Source organism: Callithrix jacchus, chromosome 4 (assembly GCF_049354715.1).
Source record: "Callithrix jacchus isolate 240 chromosome 4, calJac240_pri, whole genome shotgun sequence".
NCBI classification, from domain to species: Eukaryota; Metazoa; Chordata; class Mammalia; order Primates; family Cebidae; genus Callithrix; species Callithrix jacchus.
Window position 1 is genome coordinate 71837694 of NC_133505.1, and position 27574 is coordinate 71865267.

The window sequence follows — 27574 nt, forward strand, 5'->3', positions numbered from 1 at the left end:
CAAATGCCCATTGATAATAGACTGGATTGGAAAAATGTGGCACATATACACCATGGAATATTATGCAGCAATCAGAAATGATGAGTTTGTGTCGTTTGTAGGGACATGGATGAATCTGGAGAACGTCATCCTCAGCAAACTGACACAAGAACAGAAAATGAAACACCGCATATTCTCACTCATAGGTGGGTGATGAAAAATGAGAACACATGGACACAGAAAGGGGAGTACTAAACAGTGGGGTCTATTGGGGGGAAAAGGGGAGGGCCAGCGGGAGGGGGCGGTGGGGAGGGATAGCCTGGGGAGAAATGCCAAATGTGGGTGAAGGGGAGAAGCAAAGCAAAGCATACTGCCATGTGTGTACCTACGCAACTGTCTTGTATGCTCTGCTCATATACCCCAAAACCTAAAATCCAATAAAAAATTTAAAAAAAAATGTAAAAGGATAGTAGTAACTGTTGAATTAATTAGTTTCCAGAGAGGAGGCGTTAAGGACAGCATGAGAGTACTTGGTGACCTGGACAAAAAAAGGAGGAAATAGAAATAACTTACAAAATAGGGTTGTTCTATAAACTAAAAAAACTTCACCTAATTTAAAATCTTTCAAGCCTCTTTGAAAATGAATGATGACCCCCATTAGTAAGTGATAATTTTTTTTTAGAAAGCAATTGTGAAGCAGATTTTGATAGTCACCAATAAGCGTTTAGAGCAAATCATTGAGAAATAAGTAATCTCTTATAAATACCTCATATTATCAATGTTTTAATGAGAAAATTCAAATCATTACTCAAGGAAACCACTACTCAAGGAAACAAGAGATGACATAAAAAAATGGAGAAACAATCCATGCTCATGGATAGGAAGACTCAATATCATGAAAAAGGCCATACTGCCCAAAGTACAATCTACCACTGACTTTCTTCACAGAATTAGAAAAAACTACTTTAAAATTCATACGGAATCAAAAAAGGGCCCATATAGCCAACACAATCATAAGCTAAAATAACAAAGCTGGAGGTATCACACTACCTGACTTCAAACTATACTACAAGGCTATAGTAAACAAAACAGCATGGTGTTGCTACCAAAACATATATATTCCAATGGAACAAAACAGAAGCCTCAGAAATAATGCCATACAGCTACAATCATCTGATTTTTGACAAACCTGGCAAAAACAAGCAATGGGGAAAAAAATTCCTATTTAATAAATGGTGTTGGGAAAACTGGCTAGCCATATGCAGAAAACTAAAATGGGATACCTTCCTTACACATTATATAAGAAATAACTCAAAATGGATTAAAGACTTAAATGTAAGGCCTAAAACCACAAAAACCCTAGGAGAAAACCTAGGCAGTACCATTTAGGACATAGGCATGGGCAAATAGTTTATGACCAAAACACCAAAAGCATTGGCAACAAAGCCAAAATTGACAAATGGGTTCCAATTAAACTAAAGAGCTTCTGCACAGCAAAAGAAACTATTATCAGAGTGAACAGATAACTTACAGAATGGGACAAAATGTTTGCAATGTATACATCTGAGAAAAGGCTAATATCCAGAATCTATAAAGAACTTAAACAAATTTACAAAAACAAATAAAACAATTAAAAAGTGAGTGAAAGATTTGAATAGACACTTCTCAAAAGAATACACTTATGTGGCCAAGAAACAAATGAAAAAAACTTCATCATCACTGGTCATTAGAGAAATACAAATCAAAACCACAATGAGATAGATACCATCTTACACTAGTTAGAATAGTGATCATTAAAAAGTCAGAAAACAACAGATGCTGGAGAGAATGTGGAGACATAGGAATGCTTTTACACCATTGATGTGAATGCAAATTAGTTCAACCACTTGGAAGACAGTATGGTAATACCTCAAGGGTCTAGAACCAGAAATACCATTTGACCCAGCAATCCCATTACTTGGTGTATACTCAAAGGATTATAAATCATTCTGTTATAAAGGCACATGCACAGGTATGTTTCTGCAGCACTGTTCACAATAGCAAGGACTTGGAACCAACCCAAATGCCCATCAATGATAGACTGGATACAGAAAATGTGGCACATATACACCATGGAATACTATGCAGCCATAAAAATGATAAGTTCATGTACTTGCAGGTACATAGATAGAGCTAGATACCATCATTCTTAGCAAACTAACACAGGAACAGAAAACCAAGCACTGCATGTTCTTACTCATAAGTGGGAGCTGAACAATGAGAACATATGGGCACAGGGAGGGGAACATCACACACCGGGGCCCGTCAGGGGGTTGAGGACAAGGAGAGGAATAGCATTAGGAGAAGTATTTAATGTAGATGATGGGTTGATGGGTGCAGCAAATCACCTTGGCACATGTATACCTTTGTAACAAACCTGCAGTGTCCTCACATGTATCTCAGAATGTAAAATATAATAAAAAAGTAGAAGTAATATATTTAAATATATTGAGGTCGTAATCTATGTTATGCTGCTATAACAGTATATCTGAAAATGAGTAATTTACAAAGAACAAAAGTGTATATTTCAAATGTCTGGAGACTGGGAATTTAAGATCAAGGTAAGTTTCAATGTTTGGTGAGGGCTATTCTTTGCTTTGAAGATGGCACTTTGAATGCTGCAGGAGGAAGTTCTGTGGAGGAGCAGAAAGCTAGATCCTCACATGCCTGAAGGCAGAATGGCAAAAAGGGGCAAACATCCTCCATCAAGTCCTCTTATAAAGGCATTAATTCATTCTTGAGGGCAGAACCCTCCTCAGGTAGACACCTCCCAAAAGTTTCCATCTTCCAACACTGTTGAACTGGGATTAAGTCGCAACACTAAAGTTTTAGAAGGAAGACAGTCAAGTCATAGCACTTAGTCAATGTTTTAGATTTTCTTAAATTTTTCATTTACTTTTTTTTTGTTTTTTTGAGACAGAGTTTCGCTCTTGTTACCCAGGCTGGAGTGCAATGGCACCATCTCAGCTCACCGCAACCTCTGCCTCCTGGGTTCAGGCAATTCTGCCTCAGCCTCCTGAGTAGCTGGGATTACAGGCACGTGCCACCATGCCCAGCTAATTTTTTATATTTTTAGTAGAGGCGGGGTTTCATCATGTTGACCAGGATGGTCTCTATCTCTTGACCTCGTGATCCACCCGCCTCGACCTCCCAAAGTGCTGAAAAAATTCTTAAATTGATTAGATTTTATGTTTTACTTAAATATTTTTATATTCTATGTTTATCTACTTTCAGTTTAATTAGAGTTGAGAGTAACTGTGAATGTAATAAACCTCACAGATATTTACAATTAGAGATCTTTGTTATATTAGCAAGTCTACAACTTATGAGCTGTCCTGCTCTTAGGACTGACTGATTCCCCAGTCACCTCCTCTCTATTTTTATGGCCAAAAACATGCAAAGAACCAAGGTACTCAGAGTAAGAGCTCTGCTAATATTTCCTTTATTTATAGATTAAATGCCTGAGACTATAGTTCTCTAAGATAATTATTTTTTGCTTAATAAATAATAATCTAATAGTGTCTGTGAGGTTTATTACATTTATACTTATAGTTCTTAAGGTTGCTATTTTTGCTTAATTATTGTATTCAAATAGATTATGTTTGAAAAATAGTATCATAATGCAGATTTGTTAATAAAATATATTACATATGAATGTTATCTAAACCTATTATAGAATTTCTCCATTTGTTTCTATTTTTTATTTTATGAATAAATAATAGGTGTATATATTTTGGGAGTATATAAGATATTTGATACAGGCATACACTGTATAATAATCACATCGTGGTTAATGGAGTATCCATCACCTCAAACATTCATCATTTCTTTGTATTACAAACATCCCAATGTACTCTCCTAGTTATTATAAAATGTACAGCAAATTATGTCTTACTGTAGTAACCCTGTTTTACTAATACTAGATCTTATTAATTGTGTCTAACTATATTTTTGTATCCCTTAACGATGTCCATTTCCCACCCCTCTTGCAAAAGATTTCTCTATTTGAGTGACTGGTGACATTGTCATCAGGAGTGCTGTTAAATTTAGAATTTTAAAATTATTTTTTATATTTAATGTATAGCTTATTCTAATTATTATCTTTTTCACAAAATCCTTTGAGTTTCTCATTCCTATTTTTAACTTAGTGATTAATCTGTTCATCTCCAGGATTGGCCTGTTTGTTATAACACACACACACACACACACACACACAGAGAGAGAGAGAGAGAGAGAGAGAGAGAGAGAGAGAGAGAGATATCTTCCTGTACTCTTTAAACCATGATAAGAGTTATGGGCTTGCCTACAATTTGCTATCACATTCATTTTCTGTCATCATACCTCTTTCTTTTTTTTTTTTTTTTTTTTAAGAAAGAAAGTCAGAAAAAAAAGCCAATATATTTTTCTTCTCCGTAATAACATAAACAGCTACAAGAACCCTAACTGTAATAATAGAAACTGGATCTTCACACTCTCCCAAGTTTCTGCCATGCAATAATCTTTCTTCCCTCATTTATTCTAGCAAAATCAGTGTTTCAGAAAAAGTATTTAAGAAGAAGGCATTTCTAGGATAAGTGAATTGGGTATATGCTCAGAAAATGTGTCAGTAGTTAAATATATTTATAAACATAAAAATGAACAGGATTCTTTTCTTTATTGCAGTGATATTCATACGTTCATACACATTGTGAAAATTAAAACACTTGGAACGGAAGGAAGGAACGAAAGAAGGGATCACTCCCAAAATAATTTTATCATAGAAATACTTTAAATCTCTTTAGCTCAGGAAAAACAATTTGAGAATTACTAGTTTAAACCTAGTCAGATTCAATTTGTGCTCTTTAAACAATTATACATGTAGATCTATAATATTTTTAAAATGTACCATGAATTCCCCTTTATGTCCCCTTAAGTGTGCATGTGTGTATGTACATGTGTGTGTGAATGTCAGTGTTTAGACTGAGAATGTAAAATACTCCTACCAACAGAAGAGCCTTGTATACAACATAGGAAAGGCCAGTTTTATACTAGCCTTAGCAGATTTGTATGCATGAAAGCAACTACAAAGTTAGAACAAAATGTCACACATTTGATATAGCAAAACAGGAGGAAGAATAATAACTTCAACAAATCAAAGGGGTTCTTTTTTTGTGGCAGTATTACCAAATCACCCATGAGCTAATTCTGGAAATATATTTTTATAAATTTATAAGTCATTTAACTAGGACCTTGGTGATATCTCTTCATTGTAAATACTGGGATCTGGGCTTAATCCAGAGATAAGATTTATTTCATTCCCAAGAGTTAAAGTAAAAACTCAGATTCACTATGTCTCCAAAGAAGCAATTTACAAAAAAGAGGAGAGGAATATAGTCTCTTTGCTCTTCATAAACAGAAAAAAAAAATCACTTTAATTATCCTTACCATATTTCTTATTTTTCTACAAGTTGCAAATTCAGGAGACAAATTATTTGTTTAATACTTAAAAAATTTCTTACATGATTAATTACCTCACTTCTGTGTCTTCTACTTTATTGTGTATACTGTTTTTTCACCTGGTGTTCTTTGTACAGTGGGCCTTTAAGCAACATTGTTAAATATCTTCCTTACTTAAAGTAAATGCCACGAAGACTCTTGGGTAAACTTTACTCCAAAAACCTGAAGCATGATATATATTGCAGCAAATTACTGCCACATTAAAAAGAATATACTATGTTCCTGAATATTAGATTATTATATAAAATATCATCAAATTGATAATAGAGATTAATTTTAAAAGATGAAGTTCTTACTCCTTTGAGTTTCTCATTTTCTATTTTTCAACTTAGATCAATTAGATCAATCTGATTATCTGCTGATGGGCCTATTTCTTATAATACACACACACACACACACACACACACAGAGAGAGAGAGAGAGAGAGAGAGAGAGAGAGAGAGAGAGAAAGGCACATATTTTCCTGCACTCTTCAAACCATAGCAAGAGTTTTATCCTTGCCTAAAATTTGCTATTGAGATTGAAATTCCACCTTGTCCTTACAATTAAGCCTTGAGAAGTGAATGTGATTATTTCAATAAAGTATTAAACTGAATTCATAAGACATTATATTGGGCCAAAGAAATCCTAAATAATGTTAATTTTCCTATGCTAAACGTTCTGCTCTTTATAATTTAAAGAATATTAAAATGTATCAATTGTAAATACATTTAGTTAACTGATGATATGAACTTAAGGAAGCAGTGGACCAAGAAACAAGCAACTAGTTAAATTAAAAGGAACTGTGATCTTGTCTGCTATGTAACTACTGACACAAGACATTACAAATGTTGTGTAATTGTAATTATAAATCCTGCTTGTACACCTATAAATTATTAAGCACTTTGAAATTTTGAGAAAAAAAAAGAGTTAAGGCCACTCACCTTTCAGGTAGTGAAGAAAGGTGAATCAATCAAGTGACCTTCCTATGTATCAGTTACAGAAACCAAATTTCTCTTTTGATTAGAGTTACAGAGGTCACTGAGTTTATTGAAAAGTTGTCTGCCATATAAAATGGCACAGGTATTGTTTATATAAGAAGTCCTCATTACATATTGCATCCAGGAACATAAAAACAAATTAAAGAAAATAACAAGTTAAAAAGCCCCCAAATTAAAGCTGATTCCAAACTGTTCATCTGTCATCAGATTCTTCTATTTTACCATGTTACTCTGTCCATGTTACTGTTGTAAGATTTAATATTCTGGTTGAACTACTTTAAGGATATCATGAATGATTTATTGCTCTTTGAGGTTGCAGAAGATGATGGAGGATGAGCAGTGGTCAAGTTCAATGCTTTATGTTAGTATATTTGGATGAAATGTTATACAAATGGTTGAGTGAAAAGGACATCATAGAGAAAGGTAGCATAACTGCTCACAATCACAAGGGATTTGTATGAAGTTTTCTTTTCCATTTAATAAACAATAAAATAAAATAATCTAAATAAGATTATTCCACAAAGTATTCATGTTTATAAATTAATATCATTATATCTCTGCTGCCTATAGAATTTTGTTACAAATTATGATATAGAAGCATTCGACATTTTCAACTTTTTTTCCCTTTGGGTTATATATTAATTGACATCACCATCAAGATGTTTTCCAGCTACAACTATAAAAAAAAAGAAGAGTTTGATTCCTGACACTGTTGGGATCAAGACTCAATTTTTGTTGCAGCTGACCTTTGCTGCAGGTCTTCAATGAAAAGAAATGTGAATGTCATCAAATTGGTTGAAAAATAAATACTCTTAAAAGACTATATTCCTCTCCTCCCTTAAAATAACATGGTGTAAACTGAGTACCACAAAGTATATGAACACTGGGTTTACTCTGGCATGAATATAGTTAGAGTGGTAATTATGTAGCAAGCTCTCTGCTATGTGGAGTGCATATGAAAATAAATGAAGTGCAATTTATCCTTTTAAATGCAAGCACTGTTGGGGGTGTGAGTGAGAAACAGACCTATAAAACTGATCACTACTATTCAATGTGCTAAGTAACTCAGTAATTATAAAGAAAATGTTAAAAAAAATACTGCAGTAATAAATATCAGTGAGGAAGGTGTGAAAGAATCTCCAGGCAGCAACGGTAGAAATAAATTGTAAAAGATAACTAAGCATCCCAGACAGAGAAAGTGTACTGAGGAAGACAGCAATAACAATAAAATAAGAATGTCAGGAAGCAGCAACAGTTACATACATGCTCTCTACCTTTTTCTCTCTCTCTCTCTCTCTCACACACACACACACACACACACACTCACATACACAGTGTGGTAATACAAATTGATACTTTCTTATTAAGAAAGTCTTAGGAGTACTGAACATCTGTGACTCTTACTGGGCTCTGATCTTGGTCTATAAGAGCTTTCTAAATGTGAGAATTCGAACAGGAAAGTTTACGATAACAGCATCTGAGATGAATTTTACAAAACCATACGAGTTTCAGTGAATTAAGTTTTGCCCTTGTATTTATTTCCTCAGACATGCAAAGATATCACCTCTTGAACTATAGTGTCCTGGTGATAATTCCTGTTTTGTTTGTTTTATCTATTGCTTATTGATGGAATAGTCATTGCTTAAGGGCAAATAGTGCTTTTGGCCTTCAATTATTTGTTTTTTTCTTCTAAGTCAGAGATTCATAGCTAACATTTTATTGAATGATTTAAAACACAGATTAAAAAGTACAGTCACTGAGAACCTCTATTAAAGTTCTAACCTTATTGAAATTATCAAAAGTCCTCTAATCTACGTGTGAGTGCTAAAGGAAACCATCAATCTGATACTGAAAATCATTTTTGAACCACAGTATTTTCTGACCATATGAAAGATTGACATTAAAAAGTGTAAGTTGTTGCTCTCTGGAATTGGCTTAAAAAATTGTCTTCATAAAAACTATGATTTGTGATTGTTTCTCATTTGGAGTGTGTCCATGTTCATGCTCCCGATGGAGTTCAGGACATTCTACCCCAAAATATGGCAGCTTGGCATTTTCAATATGTTAGCTGAAGGATTTTGAGAAATGGCATGTGCAGAAAAGAAGTTCTGACCTACCCCTGAAGCAGGTCATAAGTGCAGGAAATTGAAGGAAATTTAGTAAGGCTTGCTCCTTCAGATTTCTCTCTGTGTCTCTTTGTCTTTGGCCATAAGGATGTTGCTCTTATTTCTGTATAGAGGAGAGCACCTCTCACCTGAGGGATTTATGACCTGCTTTAGGGTTGGTCAGAAATACGTGTATACTTTTCACCTGTTACTCTATCTATTATAGGGTCTCCAGGAAACGAGCAAAAGATGGGTAGAAGGGAAAGGCATTTTTCTTTTCTCTACTCTCCACTTAATACAGAACTAAAAAACAATTGGATTATCTTTCAAATTTCAAACATGTATAAAAACCAGTACTTATAGCATTTGTTGCTCTTCCATTAAGGGTAAGAATGACTATAGTGAAGAGCATTTGAAACACAGTTTTGAAAATACAATTATTAAATGCCAACATTTTAATAACAATTTGCTTTAAAATTACAGTTACATCAAGAGTTACCTAAAGCAGGAGGAAAACAAATAAATAATTGATGATACATGAAATCCTCAAATTAAAATGTATTTCTTCTATTCTTTATAGATATTTTCAAGTATATTTAATAAAAAATCATGAGGCTTTAAGAAAATGGATTTCCAACATAATCTTTCTTTGTAAAAAATATACTGGGCTCCTTCTTGACTAATTTACCAGAAAAATAAGATGTAGAAGGTTAAACTATTCAAAAATAGCATTATTTTTATCTAAATTCACTTAAAATTAATATATAATTAGCATACATATTTTAAAAATATGAAATCATGTAATTTTCTATTTTGAAAGGCAACACTTATGGAAACACTGTATAATAAATTTATTTAAATATTTACAGGTAATTTTTGTTGAAATTGTTCATTTCATTTGATGGCATATAGTATTTTTAAATGAAAATTTATAATAAGCACAAAAAGAACAGTATTAGTATGATATATATTCACCTACAAATGGAAAATATAAGTAGAAATGCTTGTTTTCTAACCTACTCATCTAGGCTTCCACTTAATCAAGTCCTCTGAAAAACATAAATTATAATGCACTCAACTTTTCATTCTTTAAGACAAACAATTCAAAAACAATTGAAATTGTTTTACAGATTAAATTGCTGGGGACACATGCATTTTTAAATGGTGAAAATACAAGATGAACACCATTTATTTTTACTGTTTTTTCTTTTTCAACAACCTTGTATTGCAAAAATATTACCATGGGTAACAATGGTGGACAAAGTACACAGCATCATATTGATGTTTTTGCAGCTGCACAGTTTCCTTAAGTATGGACTTGTATCTCATCGTTTACTGGAACACTCCTGTAAATTGTTTATATTTTTAATGCTGACTTAGTATTACAATCACTTTCCTGCCTCCAAGAAACTTCTTCACAATTCAGTGAATTCATCTTTGTTTAGTTATGTTTTTATAGATTAAATGGCTACTTATATTTGACAAATTAAGCACTTCAGAATTCATTACTAGGTCCTGGCTTTAATAGTATGATTTCATTGCCACTCTTTCTGTGGTCATATATAAGATGAATTGTTTTGAGGTTTGAAAAATAAAGCCAGAAAGTTAAAAAGCTATTTCAAGTGAAACACTTAGTACATAAATGTTTCTTAAAGTGAACAATCACATCTCTTTGAGCTTTTGCTTTATAAAAAAGCAATTCTCAGCACACAATTCTAAATTGAGAATAAAAACTAATTTTTATTTAATACTAAACATATTTGCGTTATTGCAATTGTCTTAAAATAATGTTCATATGTTATAAAATAATGAAAATTAACTATGAAACTAAATGAATTAAGATAAATGAATAAAAATGTTATTTTTCACATAAATTGGCCAAAATGAGTAAATATGCTACATATACAACCATCCTAATGTAGCTTAAATTTACATGATAAATGAATGGATAGCCTCTTAAGCATCATGAGTTGAAGATGTCCAGATTTAATTAAACCTGAACCTGGAAATGAACCTAGATGAAAAGATGAGGACAGTGATTTTGAAGCAGCATTTTATGAAGTATAAATCCATAGAATGTAATCCCTCAGTTATACAGCCCCACCTCTGTCAGTACTAAGTAGTCAAATAAGTTTACAAATTGCTGCAAATAAAAATTCCTCTGAGATGGTCACAACCATAAGCATATTAATGATTCTGGAAACCTTCATAGGTTTTAAGAATAATTCTGCTTAACTTTATTTCAATTAAAATTATTTGACTATGGAACTTTAATAATACTCTTAAATTATTAACAATACTCAGTGTAAAGACCCTTTCTGAAGGGTTGCTGTGGAATATATACTTATTAATAGTTATTAAGAGTTGTTTTTTTTAACGTCATAATGTTTTACTGACAAAACCATAGGAAAAGGCAGTTTTAGGATGTAAAGTAAAAATGGTGCTCTGAAATATCTATACAAATATGAATTCTGAAAAGTTTTCATTAAAATCGTATTTTATACAATTAGAAACTAATGAGGAACAAAACAATTTTCAACTTCTCCATAACCCAGACTGAGCTTGATTTATGCTTGCCAGATATTATTTAAGAGGCTATGAGTTCAACCTGTGGGTAATCTACAGAAGCAGGAACTCTTCCAAGATAGGGTGGCGGCTCCCTATCATTTCTATAATTAACAAACAAGCATTATCTATGTACCAAGGTAATATGTTGAATACAATAAAGGGAGTATTTTATACAACTGAGATAGAAACCTTGAGAAGTAGATTATTGCTACTCCCATTTTTAAGAAAAAATAAAAATAACTAAGGCTATTATGAGACATAAAATGACCAAAGTCATATAAAAAGGCTCAATTTGTAATAGAAATGTATGCAATTTATTTATTTAACAAAAACAAACAATATATTTATGGTGTTTTGTTGGGATTCACTCAAAGTGGCTGTCAAAATATTAAGGGAAATATTAGAGAATGATTATAAGACACATGCCGATAAAGGCAGCCAGTTCATATGGTAGAGTGTTAAGTCATAGAGATTAGGAAAATAAAAGCTTCCCCAGTTAAGTCTGTTTATTCCACATTCCTTTGTCCCTACTCTAATTAGTTTACTCATGTAAACTCTGTGCTGAATGTCTCTCTCCGATGGAGGTGAAAGGGGAATTACCCATTAATGGTGTTTATTCTGGGCCCCAGAACCAAAGGCTTTTATCATTGGTAAAATCATTCTTTTAACCATCTTAATTATCCACTAGCCTGTTGACTTAGAATGTCTGTTATTAAATCTATACTGAATAAATGTGAGGAGGAACAGGGAGTCGTGGTTGGTTAGCTGCAATTGCCTTCTGAGAGCAACTGATGACCTCCCTAACCCACTCAAATTCACTGTACTCTCGTGTTTGAGAGTGTATTTCATTCATCTGTTGCCGAGACATGGTCTGCAAGACAGACCTCTGCAGATGGTGATTGACGTCTCATCCTGATGTGACAGTCACTTGTCACCATATATGATGTAATATTTTAATATATGTATACATTGAGTAATAATTAAATCAAGCTAATTAACATATCAAATACTTCATGTACTTAGATTTTTGTGAAGAGAACATTTCAAATTATTCTCTTAGCAATTTCAAGCATAAAATTTATTAACTATAGTCACCAAAGTGTAGTATAAATGTTCAGGATTTATTCTTTCCATCTTACTAAAACTTTATATTATTTGACCAACATCTCCCTATGCCACTTCCCTGCCCAATCCTGGTAACCATCACTCTAATTTTTATTTCTATGAATGCAGATTTTTATTCCACATATAAGTGAAATTATGCAATATTTTTATTTCACTTCAGCTCATTGCACTAAGCACAGTGTCCTCTTATTTCATTCTTACTGTCCATAAATGACAGGGTGAATAGTATGCCATTGTGTATATATGCCACAATTTGTTTATCCATCATTCACTGAGGGACACTTAGGTAGCTTCCATATCTAAGCTACTGTGAATAGTTTTTCAAGTAACAAGAGAGTGCAAATATCTCTTTGGCATACTGATTTCATTTCCTAGGCCATATACCCAGTAGTGAGATTGCTGAATTATATGGTATTTCTATTGTTATTTTTTTGAGGAACCTCCATACTGTTTTCTATAATGGCTCTGCTAATTTACTCTCCCACCAACAGTGCATAAGAGTTACCTTTTTTCCAAATCCTCACCAACACTTGTTACCTTTTGTCTTTTTGATAGTAACCATTCTAGCAGGTTAGAGGTGATAGCTCATCGTGACTTTAATTTGCATTTTCCGAATTAATAAGTAATATTGACTATGTCATCACATACTTGTTGGTCATTTACATTTCTTTCTTGAGAAATGTCTATTAAGCTCAACATTGTATAAGCTCTCTATTAAGGTGTCTTGCTCGTGTTTTAGAATATGTTCTTGCCACTGGGTGGTTTGGATTCATTATTTATTTTGGATTTTAACCCCTTATCAATGATATAGTATGTAATAAATGCCCTCTTAAACCTGATTTAGTGATTTACATGGTCTAGGGATGGTTCTTGGCTGCTTTTAGAGGGCAAAATGCAACCAATCAACCAAGACCCCGTACATACACACCTTTATTCATAACAGAGGTTTTAAGTTAACATGCTTGTGGATAATTAACATGGTTAAAAGAGTGGTTTTATGAATGATAAATGTTTTAGGTTCTGGGCTTAGAGTAAACACTATTAATGGGTAATTCCACTTTGATCTCTCCCTGAGAGGACCATTCAGCACAAAGTTTACATGAGTAAACAGAGTACAGACAAACAGACATGGAGTAAACTGACTTAAATTGGGAAAGTCTTTTATCATCCCTATCTCTTCCCTAACATAATGGACTGGCTGCCTTCAATCTGTCCCAATAAAACCTTTCGGCCTTCCAAAAGGTTTGAGATTATATTCTATAACTTCCCCTAATATTTTGCCAGCCACTCCTAGTGAATCTCAACAAAATACTGCATGGGAACATCAGAGAAATGTAACAGTTATTAAAAAAGAAAATATTCAACGGGATATCAACAAAAGAAGATGGTTATTGTTGATCTTTGACAAATATTTCATCACTTAAACATAAAGTCTTCAAATCTTGCTAAGTTTGTGTAAATTCTTAATCATTAAGTTCCCAGAATAACATACATGGTTGTTGGGAGCCAGCCCCAACCCTGTACGTGGATGTCCTGAGTCCAAGCAGTGATGAGGAAGTGAGAAAAGAAATAGGACAAAGACGAGAGTAGAATTCTACATTACACATCCAGGCTGCCAATGCACTCTAGCCTGGGGTGAATGGCATTGGCTCTGAGCTCTGGGCTCCACATGCATTTATTAGGTGCATCAGTCTGTGGGGAGGAGATGGGAGAAGGAAGATGGCAGCAGGGCGGAGGAGAGCATATATCTGCAGCATTCAATAGCAAATGTGAATCTTCTAAGTAATGCTAACTTAGGACATGGAGTTTTACCACCCATTGTTTATCAAGGTGCATCTGCAAAGAGGCAGCGCGGATAAGGCGCCATAAGGTCTGACCACACACAGTGTATCAAGGGGCTTTTATCTCCCAAGCATTGCAGACATGGAGCAATCAGAATTACTCAATATTCTGGGAACACAGGCAGAGCCTGTGGCATTCCGGTTATGTCTGCCCTGCGAGGCTTTCTGGCATCGAAAGCTCACATCTGCAAAGATACTCCCAAGTTTTGTGGGTAGAGGTTGCATTCCTTCCCAGAGTTCTTGCACGAGCCCTCTTTAGAACATCCTTATGCAGACCCTACCTTGGGTAGAGATCGTGGGACCAAAGCAGTATTTGCTGCCTTGCAACCACATCACTACATTCCGCAGTTTAAAGCACTCAGATGGTCTTTACTATAGGCCTCCTGTAACTGCTTGATTTCTGCTTTTACAGACCTTAAACATTTTTTATTTTACTGCATCAGAGTTTGGAGTTTTCTTAAATCAGTATTTGATCTGTGGCACAAATCTCAGTGTATAATAGGCAAAGCAAGCTTGTAATTATTTAACTATAAGTAACAAAGTTCTGCCCCTGGCAATCTTGACCCACATATGGTAAATGGACTCAAGATGTTAAAATCATCTTCACAATTAAATTGCTTTATAAAATACTGAATGGGAACATCAGAGCAATGTAACCGTTAAATGGACTAAATTAGACAATGTAATCTAGTGTGTGTGTGTGTGTGTGTGTGTGTGTATATACACATATGGGAGTTTATTAAGGAGTATTAACTCACAGGATCACAAGGTCCCACAACAGAGCATCTGTAAGCTGAGGAGCAAGAAAGCCAGTCTGAGTCCCAAATTTGAAGAACTTGGAGTCTGATGTTTCAGGGCAGGAAACATCCAGCACAGGAGAAAGATGTAGGCTGGAAGGCTAAGCCAGTCTAGTCTTTTTACATTTTTCTGCCTCGTTTATATTCTAGCCACATTGGTAGCTGATTAGCCAGTGCCCACCTAGATTAAGGGACAGCCTGCCTTTTCCAGCCCACTGACTCAAATACTTATCTCCTTTCAAAACACCTTCTCAGACATACCAAGGTTCAATACTTTGAATCCTTTAATCCAATATAGTTGACACTTAGGAATAATCATCACAACTACCAATGTAATACATTTAAATATACCTATTTGTAAAATATAAATTTTTTTAATCAATTTTAGCCATTGCTGAAAAAGTGCTGTGAAAAAATGAGTCAAATATCTCCAAATTTTCATTGGTATTTAAGGAAAAGATAGTAATCATATCAAGAGAAATTATTTCTTGTTCAACTAAAAATAATCTAACACTGTATGATATGTAAATAAGATAGCTATTTAAAATTTGCCATTAAGCAAAGTGCTCATGGATGTGTGTTAAAACATCAACAAACGAAGATAAGTCTCACCTGGTGTATCAATATAGAGAAAAAGCATTGTCTTTATGTGGAAATTGTGTCATTGAAAACACCAATAAAAAGGGATGATATAGGTTTGTTTACTCACTTTATCCTGAAATATGAACCATCACCATCTCCCTCTGTTATGAATTCTTTTGTCTGTAACTCACAAATTTTATCTTTACTTACAATTCAATTTGTATTTTATTATTTTAATGATTTTTAACATTTCGCAATAGCATTCATACTTATTCCTATTTTTGCAACTAAATAATATACATAGAATCTTTACTATCTGAACAGTACTGTATTAGACGCTTTTACCCACTTTATTCATTTTTCTTAACAATTTCAATGTATTAAAGTTAATTTTCTCAATATTAGCTCTTTACATTCAGTTTCATTTTTCTTAGATGTATTTATGTTTTAGATATTTAATATCACATACTATACAGCACAATGGTTTCCTACTTCAGGGAGTTTCCTCCACAGGTGGCATTTGACAGTGACTATAAAATTTTTTTGGTTATCATAACTGAGAAGCACAATTGGCATCCAGTAAGTAGAGGGCAGGAATTCAACTATCTATCCTACAATTGTCAGGACAGCCCCATCTCTTTCTCTTCCCTCCCCCACCCCGTGTCTCTCTCTCTCTCTCTCTCTCTCTCTCTCTCACACACACACACACACACACACACACACACGCACCCCAACCTGGTCAAACTGTCAAAAAAGTCAAAGTTGAAAAACTGTTATGTAACATAATTAATCTTTGTTTGTGAATTTGTGTTCATGTAATATATTAAAAGGTGGTGTGCATTTGTTCCAAATAACATATTCTCATATCTATCCTGAAAGAAGTAGGGTGTAATAAGAGCAATGGAGAAGAGTGGTGGGGACTAAAGACACCATGTGTGGTTTCAACCTTCCCCTGTGCAATGAGCACTGCTCTTTTGGTCAGAAGCCCTTCACTATAGTTGGCCTAATTTTAAGTTAGTTTCTTCTCAAATACTAAACTTGAATCATAGAGTGAGCCCCCAATTGAACATTTTAAATAGAAAAAATCAACCAGAGTGCTTTTATTAAGTTGCCTTTTAAAGAGCCTAAAAGCCAAGAAATGCTAAAACCTATGGAAAAAAAAGCATAACAAAAAATCACTATGAAAACTCATATAAATGACCAATAAATATGGATACAAGAGCATCTTCTCTTCTCCAAACATATTTCTTATCCATTTCTTTCTTGAATGTGTTAATATTTTTTCCTATCATAAACATTTAAAAATGTATATCGAAAGGGTAGATCATGTACACAGTTAGCTGCCTAAATAGCTCACAAACAAGTGCAATTTATGCCAGGGAGGTATTACATAATTAATTAGTAGAAGAAATTAGAAATGGGGGACAAGGGGAGGAATAGCATAGGGAGAATTACCTAATGTAGATGACAGGTTGATGTTTGCAACTAACCCCCTGCTTCTATTAACTTTTTATCTTATTTTAAAAAAAGAAAGCTGAATAAGCTTTTCTCAAAAAATATTCTGTGATCCTATTGTCATATAGAATATATTCTGAAGGACAAGCTGATACTTTTTTGTAATAAAGATATTCTTGTTACTTACAGTATTTTATTTAAACAAGATATTAGAAACACAAATATGTATTTATGATTAACATATAAACTGATTATAGTTAAGGTATTCCATGAAATTGTTGTTCATTAAGCAACTCTACCTAAATTAAATAACAGTGTTATTTCTAAAAAAGAAAAATAGGATGATACTTTTGTTAGTATAAAATTCTACCAGATCAGTGATACCCAGTAGAAAATGCTGAGCAGCACTATTTTATTTTATAGACAGAAGATGTTGCTAGGTAGTCTGACTTCTTCATTTACAAGCTATTGCAACAGGCATTTACATTTTCTTTTTTTTTTCAATTAGACTTTAAGTACTGGGATACATGTGCAGAAAGTACAGGTTTGTTACATAGGTATACATGTGCCATGGTGGTTAGTTGCAAACATCAGCCTGTCATCTACATTAGGTAATTCTCCCTATGCTATTCCTCCCCTTGTCCCCATCCCCCAACAGGCTCTGGTGTGTGATGTTCCCCTCCCTGAGACCATATGTTCTTATTGTTCAACTCCTACTTATGAGTAAAAACATGCAGTGTTTGGTTTTCTATTCTTGCATTACTTTGCTGAGAATGATGGTTTCCAGTTTGATCCATGTCCCTGCAAAGGACATGAACTCATTTTTTATGGCTGCATAGTATTCCATGGTGTATATGTGCCACATTTTCTTTATCCAGTCTATCATTGATGGGCATTTGGGTTGGTTCCAAGTCTTTGCTATTGTGAACAGTGCTTAAATGAACATACGTGTGCATGTGTCTTTATAACAGAATGATTTACAATCCTTTGGGTATATATCCAGTAATGGGATTCTTGGATCAAATGGTATTTCTATTTCTAGATCCTTGAGGAATTGGACACTGTCTTCTACAATGGTTGAACTAATTTACACTCATACCAACAGTGTAAAAGCATTACCATTTCTTCACATCCTCTCCAGCGTCTGTTGTTTCCTGACTTTTTAATGATCACCATTCTAAGTGGCATGAGATAATATCTCATTGCAGTTTTTATTTGAATTTCTCTAATGACCAGTGGTGATGAGCTTTTTTTCATATGTTTGTTTGCCACATAAATGCCTGCTTTGGAGAAGTGTCTGTTCATATCCTTTGCCTACTTTTGATGGGGTTGGTTGTTTTTTCTTTTAAATTTGTTTGAGTTTGTTGTAGATTCTGGATATTTGACATTTGTCAGATGGATAGACTCCAAAAATTTTCTTCCATTCTATAGGTTGTGTGCTCATTCTGCTGATAGTTTCTTTTGCTATGCAAAAGCTCTTTAGTTTAATTAGATTCCACTTGTCAATTTTGCCTTTTGTTCCCATTGCTTTTGGTGTTTGCCTATGCCTATACCTGAGTGGTATTGCTTAGGCTTTCATCTATGGTTTTTATAGTTTTAGGTCTTGTGTTTATATCTTTAATACATCTTAAGTTAATTTTTGTATGAGGTATAAGGAAGGCATCCAGTTTCATTTTTCTGCATATGTCTAGCCAGTTTTCCCAATGTCATTTATTAAATAGGGAATCCTTTCCCCATTGTTTTTGTCAGATTTGTCAAAGATCAAATGGTTGTAGGTGTGTTGTCTTATTTCTGAGGCCTCTGTTCTGTTCCATTGATCTATATATTTGTTTTGGTACTAGTACCATGCTGTTTTGATAACTGTAGCCTTCTAGTATAGTTTGAAGTCAGGTAGCATGATGCCTCCAGCTTTGTTATTTTTGTTTACAATTGTCTTGGCTATACGGGCTCTTTTTTGGTCCCACATAAAATTGAAGGTAGTTTTTCCAATTCCGTGAAGAAAGTCAATGGTAGCTTGATGGGGATAGCATTGAATCTATAAATTACTTTGGACAGTATGGCCATTTTCACAATATTGATTCTTCCTATCCATGAGAATGGAATGTTTTTCCATTTGTTTCTGTCCTCTCTTATTTTCTTTATCAGTGGTTTGCAGTTCTACTTGAAGAGGTACTTCACATCTCATGTAAGTTGTCTTCCTAGGTATTTTATTCTTTGCAGCAATTATGAATGAGAGTTCACTCATGATTTTCCTCTCTGTTTGTCAATTATTTGTGTATAGGAATGCTTGTGATTTTTGCACATTGATTTTGTATTCTGAGACTTTGCTGAAGTTAACAGTTTAAGGAGTTTTGGGACTGAGACAATGGAATTTTATTTTTTATTCTAAAATAAGGAAGAAATATCACCTGAGTATTCTCTATCCTATAATATGTTGTTATGATACATATGAATGAACTGCATAAACCCTGGCAGGTAATAGCAAAGCTATTATTTTACAGATTCCAATATATAAAATTAAACATATGGCTCCTTTTGAGAAAAAGTTTTTTTTTTTTTTTTAAATAGATACTTCCTTCTCTGAATCTTATACAAATTAATATATGTAACAAAACAGTTTATAGCAGCTTCCATATTGCTCGCTTCCTGGTATTTGTGATTTGTGTGACATCCTTTTCTGAAGTAGAACCTGTGATTTGTTTTTAACCAATAGAATGCAGCAAAATGATGGGACAAACATGATTACACATGCTTAATTACATAAGAGTGAAGTGTCCATCTTGCTTGAGTGTTTTTCTCCATTTCTGGCTTTAAACGAGCCACAAATTTTTTGGCTGCAAAGAAAGGAATTCTGCAAGTACTTGGAAGACCTAAAACGCAGATCCTTTCCTGGTTTAGCCTCAAATTAGACCCCAGAACCAGTCAACATTTTAACTGCAGCCCTCTGACATTCTAAGCAGGGGACTCACCTAAGCCAAATCCAGACTCTTGACGTAAAAAGATGTAAGATGGTAAATATGTATATGATTTTAAGCTGCTAAATCTATGGAAATTTGTTATGCAATATAGAAAATTATTACAATAAATAATACACAGAATTTCTTTTCATGAAGGAAATCGTTGGTCCATTTCAATTTTCTCTTTGTTTCTTCTCAAAATGTGATTCTCCTTCATATCCCAGGTTTGGTCAACCACTTGAAATTCCTCTTCAAACTCAACTCACATGGAGCACCTCTCCATTATTTTAGCTCCAACATGGGAGAAAGGACTACCAGTAATATTATAATAGGCTCTCCAAAAATAATATACATAGTCACACAAAGTTAAACAATTTTGTGTCACTTTCAAACTGCAAGAAATTTTATAGTCTTCATATACTAATATTCTTAGAGATTTTACAAAAGAGATAATATTCAATATTTTATGAAATTATCTGATAAACTAAGCATCTCAGAACACCTATGAACAGCTCATGGGACACTGTGCTACTGAGAACAGTTTAGGAAATATTGGTTCAGAGTTTCTGTTGGTCATTACACTAAAGCAAGTGATGAATGATGTAAAATGTGAAATGATTTGTATTCCTGTCTCATGGAGTACATGAAAGTCATCCATGAGAAACAAACACCATTTATTGATAATCAAGTCTGCATTTTGCCTTTGCATCACTTAACTGGATTTTTAAATATCTGTATTCAGTTCTATGTTTTTTAGAAAGATAGCCGTGGGTTGTGAAACTGTCAGTAGACTTTCAAAAATATTTACATCTCATGGGTCAAAGTAATACAAGTATTCTAAAGTCAATGCTCTAAGAAAAGGGAAGAGGGACATCTGGAGTTAGACCATCTAGATTCTGTAAGGGATAGAGTGAGACATGGGCAAGAAGACTAAGGCAGGATGAACCCTAATTTCAGTTTAGCTGAGAGGAACATTATGGCTTACCTGTTCACCCTAAGGGGAAAAGTTATCATTCTTGAATCCATGGGCCAAATGGAGACAGATTCCAGCTACCAGAAGTTCGCTTTCTGTACAAACAGAACAGATGCTGGAGATTGGGGAGAAATGACAAAGAGAAACAATCAAACAAACAAAACAACTCCCATATTTCAGAGCATCTCAGACATTGTTATAATGAGAGATGAAAGACTAATGAAATTAAATAGAGCCTCCACTTTCTCTTTCCAAAACAAACAAAGATTCATGTGTAAACCAGGGAAGTGGAATTTAGATTGCCCCAGGGAAGAAGAATGGAACTAGTTGAAAAGTCATTAGGAGAATATAACATTTAAGCAAAGATACAGTGAGAAGCTGATTCTACAGTTATGTGGGAGTACGAGTGAGGATGAGCACAACACATAAAAAAATAAGTGCCAGGGTTTAACAGATATCAAGGAGACTGTTTTGGAGATTTAGAAAAAATGAGATCAGAGACATAACAAAAGACCAATCTCTGTAGGGCTTGAAGAACTTTGGTTCAGGGAAAATCTTTATCAGAGGAGTTCAATGATCTGACATGTTTTAAAAGGATACTTCTTTCTGTTTGTTAAGACTAGATTGAAGGCATCTAAGTGCAAGATAGGGTGGGGATAGGGAGTTCTAGTTCATGCATCCAGGTGAGTAATGATGGTGACTTGAACCAGAGTATTAGTCATGATAGTGGTAAGCGCTTATCAGACTGTGATATCTTGAAGGCACATTTCTTGGGATTTATTAATGGATTGAACACAGAGTGTGAGAAAAATAAAAGAGTCTAGAATACTACCAATATTTTTGTCCTGACAAACTGAAAGAATTTATTTTCAAGTTTCTGATATGAGGAAAGCCACCTAAGGGTTTTGACAATAACCAAATTCTTTACTTTCAGCAATACAATAACCAGTGTGCTAAAACACCAGGCCTTCTTATGGTTCTCAGTTATTGTACTACATAAGACTGGAGGTCTTCTCCATTGATATAATCTGTTTTCTGCCTCTACTAAGCCACATAGAGGATCTCAGAGACAACTTTGAATTTGAGCTGCATATTTATTCACCAACATTTAAGTTAAAGTTTACTTAAATGTCTCCTATTATACTGTTAGTTTGGAATATGGGTGATATTATTTGCTCTGCATTTTTTTTTAACCTAAACGTTGTTGGAGATAAATTAGTGATTGAGTTCAAACTTATCTAAATTTCTGAGGAAGAATGTCAGTAGACAGATTTAATAGACACATTTTAGAAATTTAGGTTTAGACATCTTAAATGTGAAAGGTCTATGCAACATCAAGTAGAGAGAATAGTTAAATTGGAACACTAACCATGTTCTACACTATGAAAGTGCCATGTATTATATAAAATAAAATATATGGCCATATATAAAATTCACTATGATGTATATGAAATATTTAAAGATTTTATAGTAATAAAAATTTACAATCATATGATGAAAAGAGGTCATCAATAATGTATGTATTTAGAAAACAGAAGATAAATATGAAAGATACAATTCTGAGACATTCCATCATTTAAATGTCAGGCTGAGAATCATCAAAAAACACTAAGAAGAAAAGGGCAGCAAGAATGGAGCAAAATCAAAAGAGGATGTAACCCTAAAATTCAAACGAATAAAGTGTTTCTAGTAGGAGTGAGTTACCAGTTTTGTCTAATGCTGTTGTTTCTTGTTTTTTTTTTTTTTTTTTCCCTGTGAATTAAGAAGTGAGGTCATCAACTGAACGTGAGGATGAAGGAGAAAATATTGAAGGTCTAACATAAGATAGGAACTAATAAGTAGAGTCTAAGAATACAAAAGTTAATGGACTAAGGAAGTGTAGTAGATTAACAGGCTACATAAATGGTTAGCGCTCAGGAATTTAAACACTGATACCTTCATTTCAGCAACCTTCAATTCTTGGTGTTTCCTCAACTACATATAGAAGACACGGCAAAGAAAGATTTCCCATAATGAATTTCATATAAAAATCTTATATTCTACTAACTTGCAATACTTGCATAAGATTAGGCAACATACAGAAAAGGACTCCACTTATTTGGGCTGTTTGCATAAATGGCAAAACCTGAAAATAAGAACTTTACATAAAATATTTGAATAATATTGATATACAGCTATGATATACTTTGCTTATCCTGCCCCATTGATCCTTCCTGGCAGTTTCAAGTGCTGACAGCGTTACTTAAATCCTACTTTGAAAGTCAGAGTACTATATATGCTAGAGAGAGAGAATGCAAAGGAAGGTTTTCTTTAGTTTTCTAAGTCTATGAGACTATGCTTTATAATGTAATAAATACTTATAGTCTCAAATTATTTGAATTTTCTAGAAAATATCTTCTTAAAACAAATGGTCATATAATTTAAATTAAAGTGTAAAAATAAAGGCAAGCTTGGGTGTGGTGGCTCACACCTGTAATCCTATAACTTTGGGAGGTTGAGATGGGCAGATCACCTAAGCTCAGGAATTTGAGACCAGACTGGACAACATTGTGAAATCCTGTCTCTGTGAAAAATACAAAAGATTAGTATGGTGTGGTGACTCAGGTCTGTAATGCCAGCTACTTTGGAGGCTGAGGCATGAAAATTTCTTGAACCCGAGGGGCAGAGAGGTTGCAGAGAGCCGAGATTGCTTCACTGCCCTTCAACCTTTTCAACAGACAAGAATATCTTTAAAAATGTTTAAAAATATAAATAAATAAACAAATAAAAATAAAGGCAAGATCTTGATTTATAATTTTATGCCTGGATATTTAATATTTTTAAATTAACTGCCTAGCAAACAATAGATGGCATTGTTTGTAATGTATGCTCAAGGTTTCATCAAGTCGTGAATAACCATGATATTTCACTAATTTGAATGTATTATCAAATTCTGCTATAGATACTAAACAGATTCAGCATCACATATATTTCCATTATGAATAGAAGTAAATTCCAAAATCTAGAGACACACACCAATATAAAATAAACATACATTAAATATATTGAAACATGGTTAATGAGGAAACTGTTGCAAAAAAACTCTAAAGCAGAGTCAATTTTTTCAAGAGGTATATTTGTCATGTTCTCTAAAGGGACAGAACTAATAGGAGAGATTAATATATTATATAGCAGAGTTTATTATGAGAACTGACTCACATGATTGCAAGGTGAGGTCCCAGAATAGGCTGTCCACAAGCAGCAGAAAGTCAATCCAAATCCCCACACCTCAAAAGTAGGAAAGCTGATAGTGCAGCCTTCAGTATATGACTGAAATCCTGAGAGCCCCTGGAAACTCACTGATGTAAGTCCAAGAGTCCAAATGCTGAAGAATCTGGAGTCTGATATTCAAGGGCATGAAGCAACCAGCATGGGAGAAAGATAGATGCCTGAAGTCTTAGCCAATCTAGTCCTTCCACTTTCCTTTGTTTGCTTTTATCTTAGCCAAGATAACAGCTGATTAGATGGTGCCCACCCAGATTGAGGGTGGGGCTGCCTCTCCCAGTCCATTGACTCAAATGTTAATCTCCTTTGGCAACACCCATTGGGCAATGACAGAGGTCACTGAGAAATGAACTTGAGTGGTGGCCACAGAGTGAGTCTTTCTGTACACTTGATTATTTTTTTTTTTTATTTTTTTTTTAATTTTTTATTGGATTATAGGTTTTGGGGTACATGAGCAGAGCATGCAAGACAGTTGCGTAGGTTCTCTTCTGCTGAGGTCACCTATTGGTAAACACTCACATAGGATACAAACATCCTGATAGTTTTTAACCACTCACAGTGGTCCATCCACATACCTCTTCCCCAAATTTCTTTGTCACCAATTTTCCATTCCTGCTTCTTCCAAGTCCCTGATCTTCCAGACAAACCATTGGCTATATAACCCATGAATCAGTATATAATTGTACATCTGGTCATTTCTCCTTCCAAGCAAAGTGCACAAACACATGCCCTGCTTGATGTTCTGCCTACTGGGAAGATTTCCCTTCACCACTGTCCTTCAGGGATGTCCTAGAAATGGGCTGTAGTGCTACAGCTGTCCACTTTCTGGTGGTGCCTGCATATCGTGCAGAGCCATCTGTGAACCAGGCCATTGTATTTTCCTCCTCTGTCAGCTGATCATAGGGAACTCCTCATGAGGCCACTGGTGCAGGCTAGGGGAGAGAAGGCAGGGTGGCAGGAGTTGAGACCATGGACATTTGAGCCACTTTTTCATATAACTTACTTATGCCCTAAGGAACTGCTTGAGCCCAATCTCAGGTATACCACTTTCATTTAATAACTGAATGCTGCCAGGCATGCCCCACTTTATGGCCAGATGGATCAGAAAGCACCCAGTTAATCATAGGCAGTTCAGGTCTCATGATGATTTGATGACCTGTAGTCAAAAATTTATTTTCTACCAAAGCCCAGTAACAGGCCAAGTGCTGTCTCTCAAAAGGAAAGTAGTTATCTGCAGAAGATGGCAAGACCTTGCTCCAAAATCCCAGAGGCGTCTGCTGTTATTCACCTACTCAGGCCCTGCCAAAGGCTCCAAACAGCATCTCTGTCTGCCATTGACACCTCAAGCTCCATTGGATCTACTGGGTCATATGGCCCAAGTGGCAAAGCAGCTTGTACAGGGCCTTCTCCTCTTTTGGACCTTACTCATGGTACCAAATCTATATTAGTCAGGGTTTTCTAAAGGGACAGAAAAAATAGAATAGATTAATATATGAAGGGGAGTTTATTAGAAGAATTGACTCACATGATCATATGGTAAAATTCCACAATAGTTCATTTGCAAGATGAGGAGCCAGGAAACTAGCCTGAGCTTCAAAACCTCAAAAGTTGGGAAGCAGATAGTGCAGCCTTCAGTCTGTGGATGCAGGCCCAAGAGGCCCTGGCAAATCACTGGTGTAAGTCCAAGAGTCCAAAAGCCAAAGAACCTGGAGTCTGATGTTGGAAGGCAGGAAACATCCATCACGGGAGAAAGCTGGAATCCAGATGATTCATCCAGTCTTATCTTCCATTTTCCTCTGCCTGCTTTTATCCTAGCCACTCTGGCATCTGATTAGATGGTGCCTACCCAGAATGAGAGTGGTTCTGCCTCTCTCAGTCCACTGACTCAAATGTTAATCTCCTCTGACAACATCCTCTCAGACATACCTAGAACAATACTTCACATCCTTCAATCCAATCTAGTTTACACTCAGTGTTAACCCCACAACATTATAAAAAGACAACAAAAGTCTAGCATGAGATAACCTGAGAGAATATGCTCTAAAAGACATGTATATAATTTTCTGGAGACACGCAGTAAACTATTTTTTTAAATATTTCAAACTTTCACACAGTTCTAGAGAGCAACTTATTTAAAATAATCTGTAAAATCATGGCTAGAGATAGCAGAATATAGAATTAAATAAGAAATAAAGGATATGACACACAGAATACTAAATACCATGTTTGTAGTACATACCTAGAATGCTTTTGTAAAAAGAAAATCAACAACTCTATACATTGAAAAGTATGTCATCTTTTCCACTGAAATATAGCTGTATTTCTCTGGTTACAATGTAGAACTTTAATTCTCAGTCTAGGAGATCTCTTTATTAGACTACCCTAGATTATCTAATCTCACATCCTACTTATTAACTCATTTGTAAATAACGTCACTATCTTGCTTATTATTCTGCTCCCAAACTGTGGCATTTTTGTGTAGTTTACAGGTCTCTTTGCCCCATCAAAATATAAACTTATATGTCTTCTGCTAAAGATTTTGCTATAGAGATTGCATCAGTGTTTTTTTTTTTTTTTTTTTTACTTTTAAAAAAGAGATTTTATCTTTCTTTAATTTCTTTAAAGTAGTGGTAAGAAATATTCAGACGTCAGGTAATTGTCTTGATAGAAGGTTAAATATGGAATTGTAGGTATAGTTTATTTACTGACTTTGATTTATAAATCAAGGTTATGGAGGAACAAATGAAGCTTGGACTTTGTCAGTCACAGGGCATTGTGAGTTCAGACTACTTACCAGCAATATACCTTCTCCAATTCTTCTGGGATTGAGAAACTCTCTCATTTATAGAGCCATACTGAATGGCTAACGTAAGATTAGAAGAGAGATTTAATGGCTAAATGCCATAATTTAGACAGCTTGGATATATTTCTGGTAGGTATATTATTTTTAACAACAAAATAACATGGCCCATTATTGATTAGTTTATTAGACAGTTTTCTTTATAAAAAATTAATAATTATTTTCTTATGACTTTAATTCATTTGATAACATTACATTGGTTAAATGTCTCCCTTAAACAAGAAAGAAACTGAGACCCTGAGAGACTAGAAGCAATTCTAAGAACACAGAATGGATGGCGATGACTTAAGTTAAAAGGGATAAAAAGTGTGTACTGCCACACATAGATTATCTGAATAGGTTGTACTCTCTCTCTCTACATATCTCTATATATACACATACACACACATCTAATATATATATGTATCATATATGTAATGTCCAAATGTCAAAATTCTCTGTTTATAATACTTATAAGTAAATCTAAAATTATAATAAAATGACAATATTCAATTTTTTGAATACTCCTATTTTTTATTTTTCTACATTGTTTGAATATAAAATAACATTTTTC

General features: G+C 34.3%; 1 long non-coding RNA gene across 3 annotated transcripts in view; it reads right to left on the bottom strand.

The window, feature by feature from the left end:
• Positions 1–24231, bottom strand: part of LOC108591216 (uncharacterized) — a 45529-nt gene extending 21298 nt beyond the window's left edge. For 2 of the 3 annotated variants that reach the window (XR_004741417.2, XR_001911064.4), the window contains exons 1-2: positions 24096–24231; positions 20910–20992 (exon numbers count right to left, since the gene is read on the bottom strand). This is a non-coding gene — a long non-coding RNA (uncharacterized LOC108591216). Of the gene's footprint in view, positions 1–20909; positions 21013–24095 lie in introns of all 3 variants that reach the window. The other variant, XR_001911063.4, reaches the window with a different exon arrangement.
• Between the last annotated feature and the right edge of the window lie 3343 nt (positions 24232–27574).